Below are 23,921 nucleotides of genomic sequence, written 5' to 3'. Positions count from 1 at the left end.
ATGGCCCTTTACTGTTCTATAAACGCTATCATAGTATGCTATTCCCTCTCTTTTCAAGTTATTTCGATTACTAGGCAGATTATTAGAAAAGTTTTAGTTGTGTCACTCCTGATTTTTTTAGGCTTTCAGCTGTCAATCATTGCTTCACTGGTTCATCTTGTGACTTTTGTTACATCGCCGGAAAAGACAAATCGGCATATGCAGTTGACTTGTGACACTTAGAATTTCTCCGGCTGAATATTGACCCGGTTCTTATGACAAAGCCATATCGGGCAGCATCAAAAGTTGTTTTTCTTCGTGTCAGGAGTGTGCTACAAAGGTGGTCAGCAAAGACATCTGACGTGGCTCATATATAACATGCGTCTTGCCTACTGCTAGGATTAGCAATTTCGAAAGCACCATGTACATATAAAAAGACAGATGGTGAATCTTTAACTCGGTGATGAGAGCGAGTTATATAAGCGATTTTCCGTCTTGTCGCGGGTGTGCGGGCAAAGGATTCTTAATTTTCTCTTCAAACAATAATTTTTCGATTTCACAAGCTGCCCCGTATCTAGTAATGATCGCACCTTTCCGAAAATTATCTCGAAGCTTTGCCCAGCACGAAAAAAGTTTAATTTCGGTTCAGTTTTGTGCAGTTTTAAAGGTTCATTTCACCACACCATCTTGTATGCAAATGATGAGAGATCTCAGCAGATGCGAATTCAATTTACGTTTTCTATTTTTAAGTACAAGTGGTGCATAGCTATTGCATTGCAGTCTCTACATCAGTCCATTTTTGTGCAAAACTTCGTCATTTTTTATCTCGAACTCGCTTCGGTTTTGCGAATATAAAACTGCATTTCACGACACCGTATCCCGAGTAAATGAGTCTTTTTCTAGCAAAATTTCTATATATTTTTTTTTAACCCGAACTCATCCCGGTTTCGAGGGGTAAGCTGGAAAATCAGGAATCCAGTAGTAGTTTTATCTGAGGGTTACTTTTAATCTCTTCTATACCCTCTTTGGGTAATGTACCTGAGGGTTACTTTTAATCTTTTTTATAACCTCTTGGGTAGTGTATACTTGAGGGTTACTTTTAATCTTTTTTATACCCTCTTGAGTAATGTATACCTGGGGGTTACTTTTAATCTTTACTGTACCCTCTTGGGTAGTGTTTTTATCTGAGGGTTACTTTTAATCTCTTCTATACCCTCTTTGGTAATGTGCCTGAGGGTTACTTTTAGAGGGTCTCAATGGAGTGCCGGCTTTTACGGTTATCGGCTAAAATTTTGGCTCTTTTACGGCTATCGGTTAATTTTTTACTGTTACGGTTAACAGAAAAGTTAAAAATTAATTTCTTTGGTTCCAAAAGATTAAATATTAATAAACCTGTGTTTTTTTTTAATCTTTAAAGCAAAATAAAGGTGTTATGGTCATCTCAGGCTTAAGTGAGTTACTCTTTTGAAAAAAATTTCATATTTGATAAATCATACCACTTCTAATATTATTTTACGCATAGAATTGTGAACTACGAAAAAGGATTCAATACAAGGCCATACACAATCTACCTGCCCCACCAAAGCACTACGGCGTCTTTGATGTTTTGGCCGGTTTTCAAAGTTTTTGCGAACTGGAAAAGTTAGGGTCGCATTAGGCAATGTGCCCCGATGACAGATTTTTACACCAAAGTGACCACATTCAGACCAAACTTTGCCAAGTGCGGCCCATGCCTTAGTGATCAACAGTAAGCGTTTTGCAAACAGTGACATCTCTGCTAGTTGCTTTACTCAGGTATTTCAAGCTCGCGATCTCCTGAAAATAACAAATATCAGTCCTCAGTAAGAAAACCAGTCTTTCGCTATCGAAACAATTAGCTCCCCAAACATGTGGGGAGCTAATTTAGTTTCTGCAATCCGCAAGATAAAAGACCCGCAAAAATTTCTTGCCACGCGGCATCCTAGTAGTCACGTACAAAATTCATAACTGTAAAAGTACTTACTGTTCAGCTCGCTTTCACTATCTGAGTCAAGCAACAGGGGTAGTTCCAGATCTAGCTGCTGCTGGGTCGATAAAGAATAATTTTCTATCTTGCCGCTGATTCTGGCGAGGCGGTAAAGTTTAAGGTCAAATTGGCCAAGACCGAACTTCCTGGCTTGCTCGTTAAGACCAAGAAAGTCAATAACGCTTTTCTTGAACGCTGAAAGTGTCCGATGCTCTTCTTGGACTTTGAGTCTTGCCTTGTATCTTTCGCTTGGCCTTTCCTCACACGTTCGATAAAAACTAACAACAGCTTTCAATACCGACATCGTTCAACTCACATGCACACTGGGTGAAGAAATTGGAGATCTTAAAACAAAAAGCTGTCAACTTGTCCTACAAAACGCAGGCCAAGTGAGGTCAAGGGAGACTACCGGGGGTCCTTGAAACAAGCTTGGCCTATAAACGTATGAACCACATGTACGACATGTACGGAGTCAAAGTCAGCAAAGTAAGAAATGAAACAGGTCATAAGTAAGTTTAGCACCTTCCTTAAAATTAAGAAATTTAGGGAACAATTTTTTTTTACGGTTATCTCTTTTGACCCCATTTACGGCTAACGGTTAAAATTTTTCAATTTTTACGGCTATCGACTAGATTTTTTGGCCAGTTTACGCCTATCGGTTAACCCCATTAAGACCCTCGTATTAGTGCAGGGTGTATGTGTAATCACTAGCAACTCCCGAGATCGACCCCGTTTTTTGTTGTTATTTTCTAGATTTCTAATCAGAGAATGTTTAGAAATACATTTGATGATAAAAATTAACAGTAAAAAACTACGACGTTTCGAAGTCTGCATGACCTCATTATCAAGTAAAATGTTAAAACTGATGTAAAATTGTAGCTCAGAGATTATATACAAATAAGATGTGATAACTTCATTAGAATAATGAGCGTTCATTGTTATTGGTGTCAGATCGTGCAGTATATGTTTAAATAAACACTTTTGCACGTATTGAGTCAGACTGCGTGTTTAATGAACGCTCATTATTCTAATGAAGTTATCACATCTTATTTGTATATAATCTCTGAGCTACAATTTTACATCAGTTTTAACATTTTACTTGATAATGAGGTCATGCAGACTTCGAAACGTCGTAGTTTTTTACCGTTAATTTTTATCATCAAATATTTTCTAGATATCTGAAAATTGAGGTAATTAACCGGTGTTTTAGTGCGAGGTGTATGGGTAATCACTGGAAAATCCCGAAATCGACCCTGTTTTCTTTTGTTATTTTCTACTGAAATATCTGAAAATTGGGCCCGGAGCATTAAAGCGGAGTGTATAGGTTATCACTCAGGAGACTCGCGAAATCGACCCCGTTTTTTGTCGCTATTTTCTAGATATCTGAAAATTGGGGTCACCAAACCAGTGTGTTAGGGCGGGGTGTATGGGTAATCACTGGCAACTCCCGAAATCGACCCCGTTTTTTGTTGTTAGTTTCTAGATATCTGAAGTTGGGGTCATTAAACAGTGTGTTAGTGCGGAGTGTATGGATAATGAGTGGAAACTCCTGAAATCGACCCCGTTTTTTGTTGCTATTTTCTTGATATCTGAAAATGGAGGTCATTAACCGGTGTTTTAGTGCGAGGTGTATGGGTAATCACTGGAAACTCCCGAAATCGACCCTGTTTTCTGTTGTTAGTTTCAACTGAAATATCTGAGAATTCGGTCCGGAGCATTAAAGCGGAGTGTATAGGTTATCACTCAGGAAACACGTGAAATCGACCCCGTTTTTTGTTGCTATTTGCTACATATCTGAAAATTGGGGTCACTAAACCAGAGTGCTGGTGCGGGGTGTATGGGTAATCACTGGCAACTCCCGAAATCGACCCCATTTTTTGTTGTTAGTTTCTAGATATCTGAAGTTGGGGTCCTTAACCGGTGTGTTAGTGCGGAGTGTATAGATAATGACTGGAAACTTCTCAACTCGACCCTGTTTTTCGTTTCTTTTTAGATGTCTGAAAATTGGGGTCATTCACCGGTGTTTTAGTGGGGGGTATAGGTGATCACTGGAAACTTCGCGAGAACGACTCCGTTTTCTGCTATTTTCTAATTTTCGGAAAATTGGGGTCATTGACCGGCCTGTTAGTGCGGGGTGTACAAGTAATCACTGGAACCTCGCGAACTCAACCTCGTTTTTCTGTTTATATTTCCTAAATATATGAAATTTGGGGGTAGCCGATGGGTCACTCAACCCTGTTTTATCAGTCATTTTCTTTGCTCTTCACCCACCCTATATCTAAAGTTATGTCCTGTGTTTGCAACGACGACTCAGTATTAGACTGGCGTATTTATGAAATAATACATTGCAGTTATTAACGATACACGTTGGATGATGGTTGTCGCCATACGATCTCTGAGCGTGGCATCCAAAATCTCACAGCTGAATTTTAAAAGGAGGTCCCATTCAGACCTGCCAAGTGTTCCATCTTTGAAAACAAGCGACAAGCTCAAAATCGGCGCGACGTAAAATACCTCATCAAAAAAGTCATGAACAACTGTATGATTGACAGTTATCACACAATCTTTACAATCTATCCAAAAAAGAAATAAATATTTAATGGTACTAAAAATAATCTCCCTAGCAAGTGTAGTTGGCTTCGTAACTGTAAAATCAGAGTTGATTGTTCAGCTCAAACTAAGCTCAAAGCTATTAGTGTCCATCAGTGATTTGCCTTTCTCTTTTCTCCGAACGCACGATTGCTCTCACATTGAATATAATTAATTCAATACAGTACAATTCAATTTTTTTAAAAAACAGCAGATATTTACTATCAGAAAAGAAATGATGAGAAGAAACCGAGGAAATTTTCCCCAAAGGTGATTTGTATTAATTGACCTACGATATTTTATAGTTGAGAAATAATTTGGAGCGAATCACCAAATTCAAAGCGACTTTACTATGGGTACGTTTCATAAGAATAGAAACCATATAAGTTGGGTCCTGGTGAAGTACACTTAATATACTGAGATTATACAGAAATTATCGTTTCTAGACATATTGTTAGACAACAATTATACATCCATCGTCACTAGTGTATATCGCAAGAAGACGTTTACTGGCCTTCTTACTAATTATTTCAGCTTCGCCCCTTTGATTTACAAATTAGGTTTAGTCAGAACGTTGATTGACAGAACATATAAGATCAATAATTCCTGGGTTGGTTTTCATCTAGATGTCAAGAAACTTATTTTCTTGCTACGGAAATATTGTTTTCCATCTTGGGTCATAGATAAGATCATTTACAGGTATCTAGCGAAGAAAAAGAATCCTCCTACTGGGCAGAACGCCTCTTCTAACTCCGGTAAACCTTCTGCGCACTATTATAAACTTCCCTACGTTGGTCGGTTTTCGAACATCGCTCAGACTAAGTTAAGACAACTACTCAAACGTTATTGTAGAACTGATTTAGATATTAAGTTAGTCTTCAGTACGTTTAAACTCAGAAACATGTTCAGTGTGAAAGATTCAGTACCGCTGGGTCTACGTTCGCGTGTTATATATAAATTTTCATGTGCTGGCTGTAATGTCAGTTATATTGGTGAGACCACTCGCCACATTTGTACACGAGTTCGTGAGCACCTCTTGTCGGACAAAACTTCGCATATTTACAAGCACCTGCAATCATCAAGGGCCTGTCTTGACTCTTGTGATACTGAATGTTTCACGATCTTAGATTCTGCCCCTTCAAAATACCAAATTAAGATCAAAGAGGCATTGCATATTAAGTGGGAAAAACCTATCCTTAATCAGCAATTGAAACATCTAGAATTGTCTCTTTCCTTTTAATGATGTTTTTCCTTGGTCTTTTAATTTATTTTTATTATTATTACATTTATTTATTTATTTTTTATTTATCTATTTATTTTTTGATCTAGTCAAGCGCGCGCTATTTACATCTTTCGCGTTTTTAACATTCAAATGTAACGTAAGCACTGACACGTAGTTTGTAACGTACCCTAATTTAAATTCAAATGTACAACAGTTAAATGCTCATTTGCAACTGAAGATGACATGAGAATGTCGAAACATGTCTTGTAAATTTAAACTCAAAGTTGTTGTTTCTTTTTTGAGAGTTTTTGTCACTCTGCTGTCTTTAATTCAAAGATTCCTCATAAAAATAAACTGCCTCAATGAAAAGAAAATAATTTTTTACGTCTAATAGAGTAGCTCAAATAGTATCATTAACATGACAATAATTATTAATTAATTATAAAAATCTATCCTTATTTCCATTAAATTTGTTGTGATAAAATTCATTAATACTGTTTTTAAATGATGAGAAAGATTCAATCATTCTAATGTGTAGTGGAAGACAATTCCACAGGTCGACAATACGATTAAAAAAGGAAACTTAAGAACATCAGTTCCAAAAAGGCCTTTCCCCAGTGTAGCCTCACTATTTCTGATGTTATATTTAGATGTCTTAAAATTTACACATGACAAAACATTAAAACCAATATAACCTTTAAGGCATTTAAAGAAAACGCAAATAAAAGCAAAAGAAAAAGCAATTCCTTGAAAATGAACTATAGAGTTAACATTCAAAAGTATGCTTAAAGGGTTAGATGACTTTCATTAACAAAAATACTTTCTGGCTTGAGCATAATACTCTTGGTCTTGGCATTTCAATCAAGAGTGTATTCTCTCTGGCTAATTATTATCACTTAGGTTCTAGAATCAATATTGGGTCATTATCTTCACTTAGATTATACTATTTAACATTTTATTGTAAAGTAGCTAAATTGATCGATGATTTCATTTCCATTGATTGGTTTAATGCGACATGATCTGAATGAACAGTCGCATTTTGGTTATACCTCTATGGAATTAAATTGACCTAACTTCGATACAGCAATCTGGCCTGATTTCGAACCAGATCGATGGTTTTTAAAGTTAATTTATCAGTGAAATGTTCGGGAAGATTAATTTTATTAATTTTAATTAATCAAATTTGTGACTGCAAAAAATACCTTAAATTTACTTACAGTAAATTATTACCCTAAGACTTCCTTCAGAGTTCCACTAAGGCAGACGATGGAACTTTAGACAACTTTCACTCATGAAGATTCTGCTAGTTACTTACAAATGTTTGCATATCTAAGTAAAAAATGAGTATTGAATTTTGGTTTTGAGTTGGCCCCAGTAGAAAAACAACAAATTATTCATAACATTCTAGCAAAGGCTATGTCTTCAAGGAAGTAATTACTGTAACTGTTTTGGTCCTTAATTGAGCCCTTTTTACACAGTACACAATCCTTGTTGACTAAGTGTAACTAAAATAACAGAGCGAATGGCCCCTGGTAAACAAAATGGCTCCCCAGAATCCAAATTTGCACAACACTCAAAGTAAAGAGGGCCATGGGCAGTGTGGATAATGTTCTTTCCCAGTACTTGATCATTATTTAAAACATCATAAGAGCCATCACACCTAAGATCAAGCCAGTGACCTCTGATCTTAGTGGTACTGACTGATTTCACAATTCTTGTTGGCTTTGAGATGGTGTGAAAAAGCCAGAATTGCTCATCAGCTGTTGTGTAGATGGGTAAGACCAAGCTTGTTGCCTCATCAGAATGCTTCATGTTCACACCAACAGATAACCAGGCATCTGGTGTAAAGAGGTGGGTACAGGAAGCATACAGGGTCAGCCTTTCTGGAGCTGAAAGGCACAAATCTACTACCAACACTTCCTCTTCTTTGATCCTTCCGCCACCCAGTGCATGTTTTGCTGCTTCTATGCCACATATTTTTGTCAAAACATGTTGAATGCCAGCTGCACTGGAATAGTCGATATCAACAGAGCATGTTGCAGGTGCACTGCCAGTGATTATTGATGGAGTAGATGTAGATGTTGAAGTAATGGTAAAATGAATGTTGTCTGCACGCAGCATTATCTCTTTGAGCTGAATCCGCCCATAGTTGTATGGCTTCTTGAAGGGAATGCCTTCTGAGAGACCATGGACCTCGAATCCACCTTTCAGATATGGAACTTTGCTAGGTTTACCACAAGCATCACCTAAAAATAATCATAACTTGGTGTAGGTCATAAAATGTCTAAGAGTTGAGTTGTAGTTTTAAAGTGTAACGTGCCTTACTGTGGCCACCAACAAACATTTTACCAGCTAGCCAATCAGGGCGTGTGAATTTGATTGACAGGCATGCTTCCATTTGGTTGTTCCATGTTGAAACTTTCTACGGAGGCATATCTGTCAATGAAATTCGCATACCTTGATCGGTGGCTAACTTGCAAAAATGTTTGTTGGGTGGCCATGGAAAGCAGCATCGCACTGTAATTAATTCTGTTTCTTAACTAAACCAGAAAAGTTCTATAACTCATAACCATTACATGAAACAGTAACCTTTGAATTAATTTGAGAAATTTGTGATCCTTGCAGTGTTGCTATCGATTTACATGTGAGTATAGTGTACATAAAAACAAACGTGAAACCAAAAACTCAGGTTTGACAAGGAATGTAGATAATAGCTGGAAGCCAGGGGGAAATAGGCAGCTGTGCACTTGATTTTCCAGGCTGGAAAACTTTCTAGGGTCTTATAAATCTGTACTAATGGATTATGATAAACCTGACTGTGAACTGTCAATTTCCGTCTTTTAACAATATCGTCTATATCCCTGCTTTAAAAAGTATTTGAATCCAGGGCCATACCTACAGCTGTATTTAATGCTAATTCCTACTTATAACTTACATTAAGCCACAACTGACTGCACCTATAGAATGTAGTAAGTATGGATAAAACAGGAGTGAAATGAAAAATAATGACAATATCGGCGTTGTAAGAAAATGACTGAGTATGTGTAAATCAAATATATTTTCCTTCTAATACAAGTACCTGTTTTAAAGAATTCAGCACAAAATAAATTGTAAGAATTTGGTCCTTTGACACCTTTGATTCTTTTTAATGTGACATCTGCAGAAGAAGATGATACTTGTGGCCTTTTTCTTCTCTGATTCCCGATCCACTTCTGCAAAAATCATTCAGTGTAATTGTTATATAATTCATTATGCTAAAATTAGTAATAATTATCCACTGATGACAACTGAATAAACATGCATAAACTATTTTTAATTATATTAATTTTGATCAAAGACCATAAAAGTGTTATCATGGGGAAAAAGGAAGAGTAGAGGAGAAAGAAGAGGTATGCATCAGAACTATTGAGAAATACTGCAATAATGCCTTGCCACTAGTTACAGTATTCGTACATGCTTGAATATGGTATTTAATATCCTTTAGACAACAGACAGAGGGAGCAGGGTTGGCGTAGTGGTGAGAGCGCTCGCCCTCCACCAATATGTTCCGGGTATGATTCCCGGACCCTGCTTTATAAGTGGATTGAGTTAGTTGGTTCTCTACTCTGCTCTGAGAGGTTTTTCACTGGGTACTCCGGTTTTCCCCTCTCCTCAAAAACCATAATCATTTGAATTTACCTCATTTACAATTTATTTGGATTTATACATGACCCCACAGGCTGTTCAGCTCTAAACACTATCGTGTCTAAATTAAGGTGTAATTATCAGGGGTTTCAATAACAATAATTATAAGCGGCCACTGAAGGTTTAAAAGACAGCTGTGACCACTAAAATCACTTTTTATTTTTACTAATGAAATCCAAACAGACGGCGGTAAGAGGTCCTACTGGCAGCGGTAGACCGCCGGTAACCGCCTTTTATTGAAACTCCTTTATCATTATTATTATTATTATTATTATTATTATTATTACTATTATTATTATTATTATTAGAACTACAACAGACACCCTCTACTTCATCCTAACCTAGGATTAACTGAACCTTGCTTTGACAAAATGAGCTTGTGGGTTTGCATAATAAAAACACTAATGATAATAATACAACTATCTTAAATTCGTACAGTTGTAGTCAAACAAACAAAACAAAACAAATAAAAAAAACTTTATTCATTAATTACAAATTATAATTTCATGTTGGCTTCCACCCGCATATAGAAGAGCCTAATCGAGGCATGGGAAGAGACACGCAAGTCTATTGGAAAAGACGAAAAATATTTTACAAACAATACCAGCTGCTGCCAAATTTAATTACGGTATCAGTTAAAAATATCATTATGATACAAGAATGGCAACGTGGAAAACACAGAAAGTAAAAGTCAAATCGTGTTTCAGAGCTATCTAAATTTTATTAATTGGTGCATAATTTCGGTGACGGTCAATGTAGTCATCAGATTTCAATAAAACTTCCTCGTTAATTTATTCCATGTTGTCTTTGCATATGATCTTCTTATGTTTATAATGTTTTCAAATAAAAACCTTAAATTTCGGAAATGGATGGATTACCTTGAAATGTAAATACACATGTACGATGAACGTGAATGATCTTGAGCTTGAGTAATTAAAGCAGAGTTAACTGTCTGATAGTATAGAAACTGTACCTCATCACGATCTAAATAACGTCCAATTAACTTTAAGCGTTAGCCTATTATCGACATATAAATGCATCTACGATCTATACGAATTGCTAGTTTTGTTTGATTTGTGGAATTATTGAGATAAAATGAGGCACAACCTGGTATAAAGCTACAGCTGAGGTTAACCAAATGATTTAATAAGCTTACCTCGTCTTGTGCCTTCGTCAAACCAGTGTCCGTTGACGCTTTTAAAACCATCTCCTTGTACATGGTTCCCGTTCCAACCATCCCTCCTTCAAAAAACCGCTCTAAAATACCTCTCTGTTCATCTGAGATACGAGTACGTTTCGCCATTGTATTTCCCCACGAAGAACAACCACTATCTCGCTGAAGGCTTACCAGACAGCACGTTGTGGAATTTGTTACGGATTATTCCATAAAGCGATTTCATTGGCTGCTCCAGACAATGCTTCAAATAAGCGGCATCAGACGGCGCAGACGGCTCAAACGATTATTTCATTTGGGTGCTACCCACATTCTCAATTGAGCAATACCGGGTGTTACCCTATGAGAAAATGTGACACGGGTGGTATGTAATCAAATCGCTAAATCAATAGGTATTATATTTAGGTCTCGCTTTTCCCTATCCTCTGCAGCCAAACTCACTTTATTTTTCACCTTAGTTTATCTTTATATCGTCTATTGTAACTCCGTCTGGTCGTCCACATACGTATCTAACCTAAATAGAATTTATTCTTTGCAAAAGCGAGCTGTGCGGGCTATCACCAACTCAGACTATCGAGACCACTCTGCCCCTTTATTCTCCAAACTAGGAATTTTAGATATTTTCCAAGTCAATACGTTTGAAATCGCCAAATTTATGTTTTATTTCAAAAATAACTTATTGCCCCCATTGCTTCTCGATCTTTTTGTAACGAATAGCCAAATTCACAACTATGGTACCAAAACAGCCAGTAATTATCGAACGCATTTGTGCCGTACAAATGTCAAGCAATTTACAATTCTCTACCAAGGTCCTAAAATTTGGAACTCTCTCCCTATTTCAGTAACTCGTTCGTCAAACTTTCTCAGCTTTAAAACGAAATTATAAGAGTTTTTAGCTAAATAATCACTGAATTGGCCAAGCCACACATTCGCAGCACTTTTTCTTTACTTAATTTATTATTGTAAGTGGGGTGGCTCTCCCATAAGCCTGGTGGCTTCTTGGGTCTCCTCGCCTTCTAACTGTTATCGCTGTAATTAAATATTTTTTATTGTTAAAATAAGGCAAATAAAGATGACGATGATGATGATATCTCTATAATGTATGGGTAATAATCATAAAAAATGAACAAAAGATTGAAAATTATTTGTATGTCTCTTCACAACTGTACATGTACTTCCGACTTGCGCTTGCAGTTATTTTCGCGCGATTATTAGTGGGAAAATATCCTACTACAAGTGGTACAATTATACAAGAAAATAAGAAAGCAAAAGAAACAAAAGAGCAGAACCTTAGAAGGAGACTCAGCTGGAACCCAGATCTCCATCTCCTTTCACCAGAACATCGTAGAGGATCTGGGACCAAAACTGTCCTAAAATGGCGACCGATGACTACCTGAACGAAATGCGACGACACTTTAAAAATAATAAGCGCACAAAGGACTTTGTCGCTCACACTGCCAAGGTTTGTTAAAGGAAACCATTTTGTATTGTTAACGTAATGATATCTGGTGTAGAGATTTAATTTTAACTCGACACTCGATCTTTTGCAATAAATTGACAACTGTTGGTTCGATTTGGAATTGCCGTTTTTTTACCTCAGGTTCATTCCGTTGCGTGGAGCTGCGATGGTAGAAGACTCGCATCAGGATCTTTTGACAGAACTGTTAGCATTCTTGTCTTGGAAAAAGATCGATTGGTAAGCAGTTAAACAGACTGTGTCACTTAATATTGTGCGATCAACCAGTTATCACGAACCAGACGCACCTAATCCGTTTGACTGAAAACCAACTCGTCACCTGGCTCGGACGAATTTTGCCGTTCAGGTTTTCGAAAGGTTATTTACTGGCATTGATTAGATACCGTTCCAGGACTTTTGTCATCAGTAAAGAACACAATTGGTGGTACTCACACTTCCGGGTGACTAACATGTTAACCTTTTTTAAGAGTGACTAACATTTGATTCCTCCTAACACTATTACCCCTAGATCACACAATAAGGTCACAAGAAGAAGGAAATGGTCACCCAGTAAAGAATCTCTTGATTGTTAAACATATTCTCCTTGTGGGTACCTTAGAAAATGTATAGAGAATGGTATAGAGAATAAGCATACTGATGTGAGGGTGTTTACTTGTTATTTATTATTTATTTAGCTATTTGCCAAAGACAGGTAAATTTACAATAAGACAAGTTTTGTCCCCTGCTAGGTAAATTACCTTCCCCTATCCCCTAAAAACAGACAAGCTTAAAACCCAACCCACTTACAAGCCCCCATGCTAAGAAATAATGAAATATATATATATATATCATTAACAAAAGAGAAAAAGAGAAAAAAACTACCTGTAGTTGATTAACATGTACAAGAATTAGAATTACCTCCAAATGAATTTTGGCGAACACCACGCGTTAGAAGTAAATTTCGCGTGCGAGTGTCTTAATCTGAACTTGTTTACATTATGCCGGCCAATTGTAATTGTGAATAATAAAAATAATAATGATATTAATAATAATAACTTTGAGTTGCTGCGAGAGAGTTACAAGAACAGTACCTTGGATATACAGTCCAGCAGCACAATATTATCACGGACGTGCTTGAAGGTTGGTCAGTCAAGGACTATGGAAGAAGGATTACGGAAGTTGTTGGGAAAAAAGACAAAAGATGTTCTATGAAACATGCAGAAGTCTGTAGTGTCAAGTACGTTGAACATTGCAAGGACTTAACATTGTAAGATCATAACATGAACAGTAAAACTACAAAAGAAATTTTTGAAAGGTTGAACATCATAAGAACATTATATAAGCATCAAGTTTATTCCCACGTATGAATATCAATTTGAAGGATATTTTTAAAGCATTGAAGGAAATTTAAATATTGGTGTTCGTATATTAGAAGATTAATCGATTTATTTAGAGAATTTAGTTTATAAGTTTTACAGCAATCTTATTCACAGAAAGTGACTTAGTTGTAAATTAGCTATGTTATATTAGTATTAGCTGTATCTTAAATAATTTTTCACGCTAGCGAATAGGTTTTTATATTTTTTATAAGTGCTACGATGTGTAGTTTTAAAGGCTACGCTGTGCGCCCTATAAAAAATTTTTTTCCTGGCATACTGAAGTTCAATAAACTGCGTCATAATAATAATAATAATAATAATAATAATAATAATAATAATAAAAGTCTCTATTTTATCATAAGATAAAACTACAAATCTTATGTTACAATGAATTTGGAAAAACTACAATAGAAATACATACATATTAAGAATTAAAAAGTATGTCATTGTGATAGTTCAAACTTACCAAGATGACAGTCTATTTACTCGTTTCTGAATTTGCAATAAATAAGCACGAGTAAATTGTTTCAAAGATTCACAAATTTGCACAACAGTCGACCGACAGTCGGCTGACAGATATTTTGGGGAGCTGTTCTTCAATTTTACCGAATTAACAGCATTAAATTGACAAAATTTTAATCAAACACCAATCAGATTGCTGGAAAATCTTTGCTCAGCTCTGAAATTATACTAATTATTATTATTATTATTATTATTATTATTATTATGCGGAGCATGAAGAATTCGTCAATAGAAGGTGTTGCGCTTCTCCTTTTACGAAGCCTTTCTTTGCGCCTAATCATGATTACACGAATAAAAATTCAAGTATTCGAAGTTCTTCGTCTCTTTGTAATGCGTTTGGACGTGAAGGATCGATTTCCTGTTAAAGCTGTTGCTTTCGTTTACTTTTGTGTTCAGGAATACAATTCTGAGTCTGATATTTCACTCGTGAATAGTGATTGTAATGTGGCACAATGTACAGTTTTCAGAGAAAATAATTTCTTGACAGAATGTAGTTGTTGCCTGTCTCACACATTCTTGCATTTTATTGTTCGTTCTGTTCTCACAGACTGAAAACGTCGTCAATATACCTCTCCCAAAGTATCGATTTAGTTGTGTTCTGGGTGATACCTTTTTTATATTTCTGCCATAATAATTTTGGCTAAAGCCACTGCCGTTGATTTAAGTTATGCGTCAGAGGATGCCTGTGTGGAATTATTTTGAGATGTTTATGGTCTTTTATAATGTAATAACAAAATTTGGGAAGAACATGGCGAGAAAATATTACATCTTCGTATCTGCATAATTTGCTGATTTAAACGGTGAAACTCTTTCTCTTGATAGCAAAAAATTTCCTCTATGTTGCATGATGCGCCGATAACATCAATTAATTAAGAAATTTCTGCAGGGAAGACTTATGTTCTTAATAGCGCGCAATCCTAAGATGACTGTGGGATGTTTATCATCTTCTCCTGTCTTCCGTAGTGTCACGGTAAGAACTGAAAACGCAATGAGCTTGTTGCTATAAGCTAGAAATCACATAAGAAGAAAACTCAAATGTTTATCGAGTGCGAATGTCAAATTCCTAAGATACTCCAAAACGAACAATAAGTAATGCAGGCAAACATGGGGTCAAAATGAAGTCAAGATCGGAAGTTTCTTCGTAGCTGCCCTCACATAAATAACGAATATTTAGCAAGGAAACATCAATGAAATAGTTATCTAAATATAAGAATGTACTAACCCCACTATTGAACTGGCGGTGGGTGCGCTTAAAAAGGAGAGAACTCTTTTAACTTACAACAACGTCGTCATCCAACTTCAAAAGAAACGAAATAGCGCAATACCTTAATTACAACCTATTCGAACTCCATGCTATCTTTTAGGCTTGATTGCAGTAGTGCTCATAATAGCCAGTTCGCTTAAGGTCTGTATTAGCTTAGATCTGCCTGTTACAAGAAGTTTGATACTCCTTCATCCTGTGGTTGAGCAGCTAGAAAAACTGACGTCTATCTTGGTTTTGCGGATCTTTCGATTGCCCATGTCTTACGAATATTATTCCTTCTTTCGAAATTACCTAGGGCGGATAACATAATCAACAGAAGATCATAATGGTGCGTACAAGGTGTCCTGATTATAAGAATTGTTTTCTGCTCATTCCACAAAGTGGAAGCCGTAGCGAAACTCGATAAAGGTTCCGAGGTTGAGTTTAAAGTATTCAAATTGCATGCGCTGCATATATGTTTCGACCTCTAGTTCTTCGTGAGCGATGTCAGAAAAGAAGGAATGAGTACTCCATATAAGTCCTAGCCGAAAAGATACACAAATTACCTCCACAAGGGCCATTTCCCTGTTTTCTGATCATTGTTTTGTTAGACCCAATGTCACGAAAGCGAGAGCTTTACAGCACACCAGGCGTATGCAAATCAAGTCGACATCTTTTGCTAGCGTCACGCAATAACTGACAGAACTTTCCGCACGTTACACCCTCACGGTTGTCTGTACATATCCTAGGGTGCTGACAAGAAAAATTTAGGAATGAAAGGATTAAACCGTCAATCCATGATTTGTGTTAAATGGGGTTGACAGGCCTACACCACTCCCTAGCGCGTGTTTAGAGCCTATTCAAAGTTTAGCCCTCACGAGTATGTTTTTTTAGCGACCGTCCTCTTTTGTAAGATACGAGCGGCGGATTTTTGTATAGTTCGCTCAGTAGTGGTTGTGTTTCTATTAAATGCGAGTTTTTCACGAGAATTTGCTTTATGTGTGGCACCGATGGTTGGTATTGTGTAACAAAAGGCAAGATTCGTTTATTCGTCTTCGGTTTCTGTTGAAGAGCTAATTTCCTGTTTCTAAAATTTACCTCTGAGAGGGTCGTGTTAATGAGGTCCTCTGGGTAGCCTCTCTTTAGCAAATGCGCTTTGAAATTTGTGTTTTTCTCCTGGAATATCGTTTGAGAGGAGTTTGTTCTGAGAAGTCTAAGGGCCTCCCCTTTCATGAAGCCTTTTTTAACTCTTTGTGGGTGACAGGAACTATAGTGTGTATACTGAAATCTTTCAGTTTGTTTAAAATGGGTACGCACATCAAGAATTGCGTCGTTTTTGAATCATTCGCCTTTGTAGATGTAGGTGTCCAGGAATGTTTTTTCCTTATCGGAAATTTCAGGCGTAAATTTTATTGTTGGTTGATGGTTGTTTGCTTTTTGAATGAAACGTTCTATTGTTGCTTTGTTGGTGCTCCCTAGTGAGAAGATGTTGTTTATGTAATGTTTCCAAACAAGCGGTTTGAAAAGGCTTTTGTTAAGGATTTCTGTCTTTACCTTGTTCATGAAAATATTAAAAAAGGCGACTGCCATTTTCGTGCCCATGGCCGTACCATGTGTTTGAAGGTAGTGTTTTCCATTAAGATCGAAAGAATTTTTTTGGCCTAAGCGCTTGTTTTAGTAGTTGTGTAGGGATAGGAGTTCCGTTTCTGTAGAATATTTCGTATGCTTTGCATACAGTGTCTTTTCCCTCCTCTTGTGGTATATTTGTATATAAGCTTGTACCTTCCATTGAAATAAGTATTACGTTCTCTGGGACTTTCGTATTTTCTATGAAATTGACGAGGTCTGTAGTATCCTTAAGATACGACTTTTGTTTTTGTGCTATCGGCTGAAGGAATCTGTCAACAAATGATGATAGTTTCTCTGTAGGGCCGTCACACCCTGACACTATCGGTGTGCCGACCGGGGAAGGTTTGTGTATTTTTGTTAGGGTGTAGAATTCTGGAATTCGAGGCGGATTTGGGGTTTGACAAAGCCATTTTTGAGTCATGTCGTCTATATGATTGCCATTGTAGAGGTCTGCAATAAGTTGTCTGACCTCATGATCTGTCTCTTTGACCATGGGTGATGCAAGAGGCATGTAGTTATGTTTGTTATCTAGTAGAGTTTGGCCTTCTAAAATTTTGTCACGTTTGTTCATGACTACGGTTGTTGTTCCTTTGTCGGCCTTTTTGAGGTTTAACTCAGAGTCACGCTTCAAGGCCCTCAGCGCCTTGCGTTCAGCCGGAAGCAAATTATCTTTTGGCTTTGTAATTTCTATTTCTGAAAGGTCACTTTTAACCTCTTCTAAATAGCTTTCAAGGGCTACTGACTTTTGTATAGGTGGTATCCATGTGGATTTGACGTGGCAGGGATGGGTTTTTTTGTCCTCCCCTCGGAATATGTAAATCAGACGCATTCTCCTTGCGAACTCATCAAAGTCGCGCAATAGTTGTTGTCTGATCTGGTTTTGTTTTGTAGCGGGTGTTGAAATGAATTTAAGCCCTTTTGCCAGTAAATTAATCTGGTCGTTTGTAAGTTATTTATTTGAGAGGTCTTTTATGAGCTTTTTGTTCGCCTCTATTTTGATAGTTGAGCGTGTTTGGCGTCTGACTTTTCTGCGTTCCCTGCGTTTGTTAGTTGCTAGCCGCTTGGCTTTTGCTATTCGTTGTTTTGCCCCTTGTTTGTATTCAGAGTCAGAGAATACGGGTGTATACTTTTCAAATTCTTTATTCTCCATTGTTCCTAATCTTGTTCCTAACCGCCTCCCGGTTAGCTCAATGGATAGAGCGCTGGACTGTAGTGCGGGAGGTCGAGGGTTCGAGCCCCGGCCGGACCAACACTCAAGGTCTTAAAATAATTGAGAAGAATTTGCTACCTTTCTATAACATCAAGAAATGGTTAGATATTCTCGTCTTCTCGGATAGGGACGAATAAATGGAGGTCCCGTCTCCTGCAGGGTTGGGGCAGGAGACGTTAATTTCCCACACACGAGATTACTGTGTGATGGATGTCCTCCCCTGGGGTGGGATGGGTGGGTTAGGACAGCAGGTCCACATCAGCTATCACAGCTGCCAATTAATCAACCTGCTTAAATAAATAAATGAACTTCAACTTCAACATCTTTTCATCATACTGCCGAACTGAGAGATTTGTTCCTGAAGGTTAACAGCTATTTTTTTTACTGTCTCGATCGTTACATTGTCTTCATTGCTTTCAGCTTGCGCCACGTGCGCTGATTCGATCGTACTACCGTTCTTAGTTTTCAGTGTTCCAGCCGTTTTGCCTCGTTTTCTTTTCTGTATTTCGGTCTTTAAACGACCGATTTCACGTTCATGGAAGCACATGATCGCCTTTACTGTTTCTTGCTCCGCGTTGTTGCGGATTTGCTTTATCTGTTGTTTGAAATCCTCGTCCGCTCTTATTTTAGCCCTCGCCCTATATTAATAGGGATTCTGGGCAAGTTCCTTTTTCTTTGTGCCTTTCTAGCGCCTTGATCGCGTTTTCGGCCTGGCTGATCTTGTCCTCCGCAGATCTTGTCCTCACGGTTCTCTGTATATATCCTAGGGTGCTGACAAGGAAATATTTGGAATCAAAGGATTAAACCGTCAATCCATGATTTTACTAGAGGCCTAAAAGTCCCTCAGTTTGACGGTTAATAATTGGTGGAAGTGACATAAGCAGCCATTTCTTTTCCATACCGAACCATAAAAACAATGTAAACATTTAAACCATTGAGCATGCTCATCGGTTGAGAGCACGTCAATACGTCAATGAATCACAAACAGTAAAGAAAGTCGAAATTAAATTTATTGACAGGTAAGTCGGAGGAGCACATGAAAACAAAATGGCGGAAAGGTGAGGAGAAGGTTACAACGTTTTAATTCAGAGTTTGAGGATGAATTCTTCAAACTAAAAAACCTTACAAAGAAAAATAAACTGGCTAAAATTCTAGAGGTCTTCGGCTTTCAAAATTAAAGCAACTGACAATATGAACCTGAATAGAATGGTCGAGGAGTTTTAAGCGTCAATTCATGATAAAAGACGGGGGAGGTTACGAGAGCGGTAGCTTTCCTGTAACGGTTACTATTGTCTAACTATACCGAACAGAGAATGAGTACAGACACTAAAATATTCGTGATTCGCCTCCCGGTTAGCTCAATGGATAGAGTGCTGGACTGTTGTGCGGGAGGTCGAGGGTTCGAGCCCCAGCCGGACCAACACTCAGGGTCTTAAAATAATTGAGAAGAATTTGCTACCTTTCTATAACATCAACAAATGGTTAGATATTCTAGTCTTCTCGGATAGGGACGAATAAATGGAGGTCCCGTCTCCTGTAGGGTTAGGAGCAGGAGACGTCAATTTCCCACGCACGAAATTACTGTGTGATGGATGTCCTCCCCTGGGGTGGGACAGGTGGATTTACAGGGGGCGAATTGGGGGGAGGGTTGGTGCCTCGCATGGACCATGTGTTCCGTTCGCACTAACCCTTCCGGGTCTAGTCACACCCGGTGAAGTCGTTAACAAACCAACAAACAAACAAACAAATAAAAAGCTTGAAGCAAGTTCTTGAAGGAAAAGCCCGACTGCTCCAGAATCGAAGCAAGGTAAGTGGCAGAACCTGAGTGAGCCATGACACGAATATAAAAAGGTTTTAAGACAACTAAAGAGAAATACTGTCATACTTTTGCTTTTCTATTATCAATTAGTAATGACGTGAATTTTCTCGTGCAATTTGGGCTGCGGGCTCGTGCAATTTGGTTAGCCTCCAGAAAATTTTCTCGTGCCGATTTATCCCAAATTGCACTCCAAATAATGCGATTAGCTTGTGCCATCGTTCAACGCGTTTAAGCAAACCGAAACTTCTTTTGATTCCGATATTACAACCTTTCGCCCAACATGGGCATTCCGATTGACAGTTCGAGCGGGGCAAGATGTCACTTATAGACGCTGGGTTTTAATTTAAGTCTGAGTTGCGACGCCCGGTTGAGGGTTAAAAGAGAAAGAAGTTGTGTTAATCGGGTGTAAACAGAAGCAAAAAGTTAATACTCGTGGCGATCTCCTTTCATTACTTGTGGCTACCTCATGGTAAATTTTACGTATTAACTTTAACCCTTTATCGTCACCTTATAATATTGCGTAATGTCTTTAAAATGTTTTTCAATGTTTTTTTTAAATGTTTTTAAAATGTTTTAAAATGTTTTTTAACGTCTTTTAAAAGAGTCAGCCGTAACACCGAAACTAAACCATGTGCCGTAATGCGTTGTTAAAATAGACAACATTGACAGTCACACAACGACAAAGTATTGGAGAATGATGGCCAAATGAATGAGTTGTCAGTAACTGCGCCAAGCCTTAGAGAATCGCCACGGACCAAGCATTGAACCATATGGCGAAAAGTTGTTTCGACGTCCAAAATAACAATTTTGTGGTAGATCAACGTTTTTTAGCTGCTCTAGTATCAGAAATGGATTGAGATAATGTTGATACGAATGAAGTGTACGTTTTGTTTGAATAACCACGAAATATGTTATGACTCATGGCGATAAACTTCTCACCTTGCGTTAGGTTTATGGTGGAATCATCATCGCGTTATGGTCTCGAAGTATTACAACATTGGTCATAAATCGCTAGGAAATAACTCAATAAATTATTTATGTGTGTAAAGCCTGTATTGTAAACGTCTTTAACACACAATTATGGCGTCTGAAAATACACATTTAATAAGACATGTGAATACCATTATAGCATAGGTAAGAAGTCTATCTTTAACGGTTAGCCAGTTAGGGGATCTTATACCTTCTAAGATGTGGTCATATTTCCTAAGATCCAACACAATACGCGCAGCAAAATTCTGTACGAGTTGGAGTTTCTTTACATTGCCTTGAGAAGTGTTAGCCCATACAGTTGATTAATAGAATAATTTGCTAAAAACAAAAGCGTTCATCGATAATATATGAGACTTCCTGAAGGTGTTTTATCCTGCTAATCTGTATTAATTTAAATAGGAAATTAGAGGTAGTTTTGCAACATGATCATCAGTTGTAAGTTAAGCGGTGTAAAAGTTAAGCCATTTAAATACTCAGGGAAAATGGCTAAATTAAACATTTTCATTTGGCACTCTTCTCCTACATCATGCCTGACTTAAGTATCATTTGTTGGAATACAAACATATTGAGGTGGATGCCATACTTCAAAACCTACATTGTTTGTGATATTCAATCCGTTCTTACTCGCTAGCATGCCAACGTAAACATCGTCTAATCTAAAGTACGGAAAGGAAGAGAACGAGTCTACAAATACAGTTACAACGTCGTGAGATAAAATATATCCAAACCCTGGGCAAAAATCCGGATAAGTTGTCTCATTATATTCTTCGTACGACACCTTCCATTTCTTCCTACTCGAGCGACGTGATTGTTCCTATAATGGTTGCCAGCGTAAAGCTTTTTCTTCGGCGCGGTGAGTGCGCTTAAGAAGGAGAGAACTCTTGGAATATGCACGAAAACGTCGACATCCAACTTCAAAAGAAACGAGAAATTACAATACCTTACTGCCCATTCGAAGCCCATTTTGATCTTGTGGGTTTGATTGTAATAATAGTCATAATAGCTAGCTCGCACAAGGTCTTTAAGAGCTTCGTCTTCCTCCAACAGCAAGTTCGACACTCCTTCATCCCGTGTTTGAGCGACCAGAAAAACTGACGTCCATCTTGGTTTTGCGGATCTTTCGAATGCCCGTGTCTTACGAATGTTGTTCCTTCTTTCGAAATTACCTGGAGCGGATGAGATAATCAATAGAAGGTAGTAATGTTGTGTACAAGATCTCCTGGTTATAAGAAATGTTTTGTGCTTAATTTGCGGGGTAGAAGTCGTTGTGAAGCTTGATGAAGATTCCGTGGTTCAGTTTAGTTGATTTATTTTCGGTTCTTTCAGTTGAATCCACTGCATATATTCAGTGCGACTTCTACTTCTTCGTGAGCGAAGTCAGAAAAGGAGGTACGAGTACTCCATTTAAGTCTTAGCTGAAAGGATACACAAACGGCCACTAAAAAAGCTAAAGCCTTCAAAATATCTTTTCCCCGTTTTCTGATCATTATTTTTCAAACGCCATATCAGCGTGGAAGACACAAAAGCGGGAGCCTTGCAACACACCAAGCAGGGGTACCAGGCAACGCTTAACCAGGCTGCATCGCGGGATTAGAGGCCCTTCTCGGTCCTTTCTGTATTTCAGAAAATGACACTTTACCGTAAGTGAAATATTATTCGACTAAATCTTTGCAATCTTGATTGAAAACTGACTTTTTATACCATCATCTGGTTCCTGTAAGTGTCTATCGTCTAGGTACAACGTATTTTTTCGTTTCATTACGCGTTCGCGATAATAAAGCCGTCCCAAAAAAGATGTTCTAGGACGATGAGAAGCCGCCATCACATTCACCCTTGTCTTACTGCGGCCATATTGGATGTGACGTATGTACTTTAGCCATGAAATGGAGGCGATGCGTGGTAAAATCTGTGAGTTGCAAGCTAATCATGCCAAGCAAAGATCATTGTAGTGTGCCCTTGTGCTCAAACAACAGATCAAAAGGCCAATTAGGAATTACTTTCCATCGCTTTCCAGTCGATAAATATGCGAAGAAAAGCTGGATTGTAAAAATTCGTCGAGATGTCGGCAAAAACTTCCAAGTTAGTTATGTTGTGAAGATAAGGAAGCTTACCAGTAATCAATTTATTCAGGTCTACAAAATAAGTAATTTCATTTAATTTGATCGACAGGAATTATGTGTACAGCCGAGCTGCTATTTTACAACTTTGCTTATGTACTATTTATAGGCCGTATTAAGAAAACGTTACAATTGTACTTCAGATTTCGAGAAGCGCAAAGGTTTGCTCTGAACATTTTAAAGTATCAAACTTTCGAACGACCTTAGCTGGGAAGCGTGTATTGAGGAAAGGAGTAGTCCCTTCCGTATTTCACTGGACAGTACCTTCTCCAAAACAAGGGAAAGCAAGAATTCATTGCACGTCAAAAGAAAAATCGTCACCCATAACGAATTAATTGTCACCCATAAGGACTAAAGAATCTATGATCTCAGGCAGGTGACCATGCAGTGAGTTTTAGATTCGCATAAATGTAGACTATTCATTATCATCGTTATTGTATCTAGACTTAGTTAGTATATATTGTTTGTAAACTACACTGCTTATTCGATTTTTAACTGCCAGAAGTGTCAATAAACTATTTATTATTATTATTATTATTGTTATTATTAGCGTAATTAGGTCACTGAACAATAATAACTACTTATTTAAAAAATTATTTTTCAATAAATGTATAGTTTATAACAGGATAGGATGCTGAAAATTGATTTAGCTTGAAGGGCAGACAAACAGAGGTTTATGGAAGATTAATTCATTTTAACATTTTTCTTCAAGTTCCAAAAGATGCTGGTGAGGTGGAAGTAACAGTACCAACTCATCCCCTAGAAAAGTCTGCCGCTGGTTGCTGTGACAGCACTCTTCACGTTGAGCCAGCACCAACAATTAACAATCATGATTACATTTCCACTACACATCGGCCAATGCCCTCTATTGAGGATATGCTTTCTGCAGCGCAGGAAAGTGTA

At 37.7% G+C, this 23,921-nt stretch overlaps 2 pseudogenes; both read right to left on the bottom strand.

Moving 5' to 3' along the window:
• Positions 1 to 16,113: 16,113 nt before the first annotated feature.
• LOC148732987 (uncharacterized) lies at positions 16,114 to 17,716 on the bottom strand (annotated as a pseudogene).
• A 3,697-nt stretch (positions 17,717 to 21,413) lies between these two features.
• Positions 21,414 to 22,191, bottom strand: LOC148732986 (beta-1,3-galactosyltransferase 1-like; annotated as a pseudogene).
• Between the last annotated feature and the right edge of the window lie 1,730 nt (positions 22,192 to 23,921).

The sequence above is a fragment of the Stylophora pistillata genome, chromosome 4 (assembly GCF_964205215.1).
Source record: "Stylophora pistillata chromosome 4, jaStyPist1.2, whole genome shotgun sequence".
Taxonomy (NCBI): domain Eukaryota; kingdom Metazoa; phylum Cnidaria; class Anthozoa; order Scleractinia; family Pocilloporidae; genus Stylophora; species Stylophora pistillata.
The sequence above is the reverse complement of the archived record's forward strand: the minus strand, read 5'-3'. Positions and strand labels throughout refer to the sequence as shown.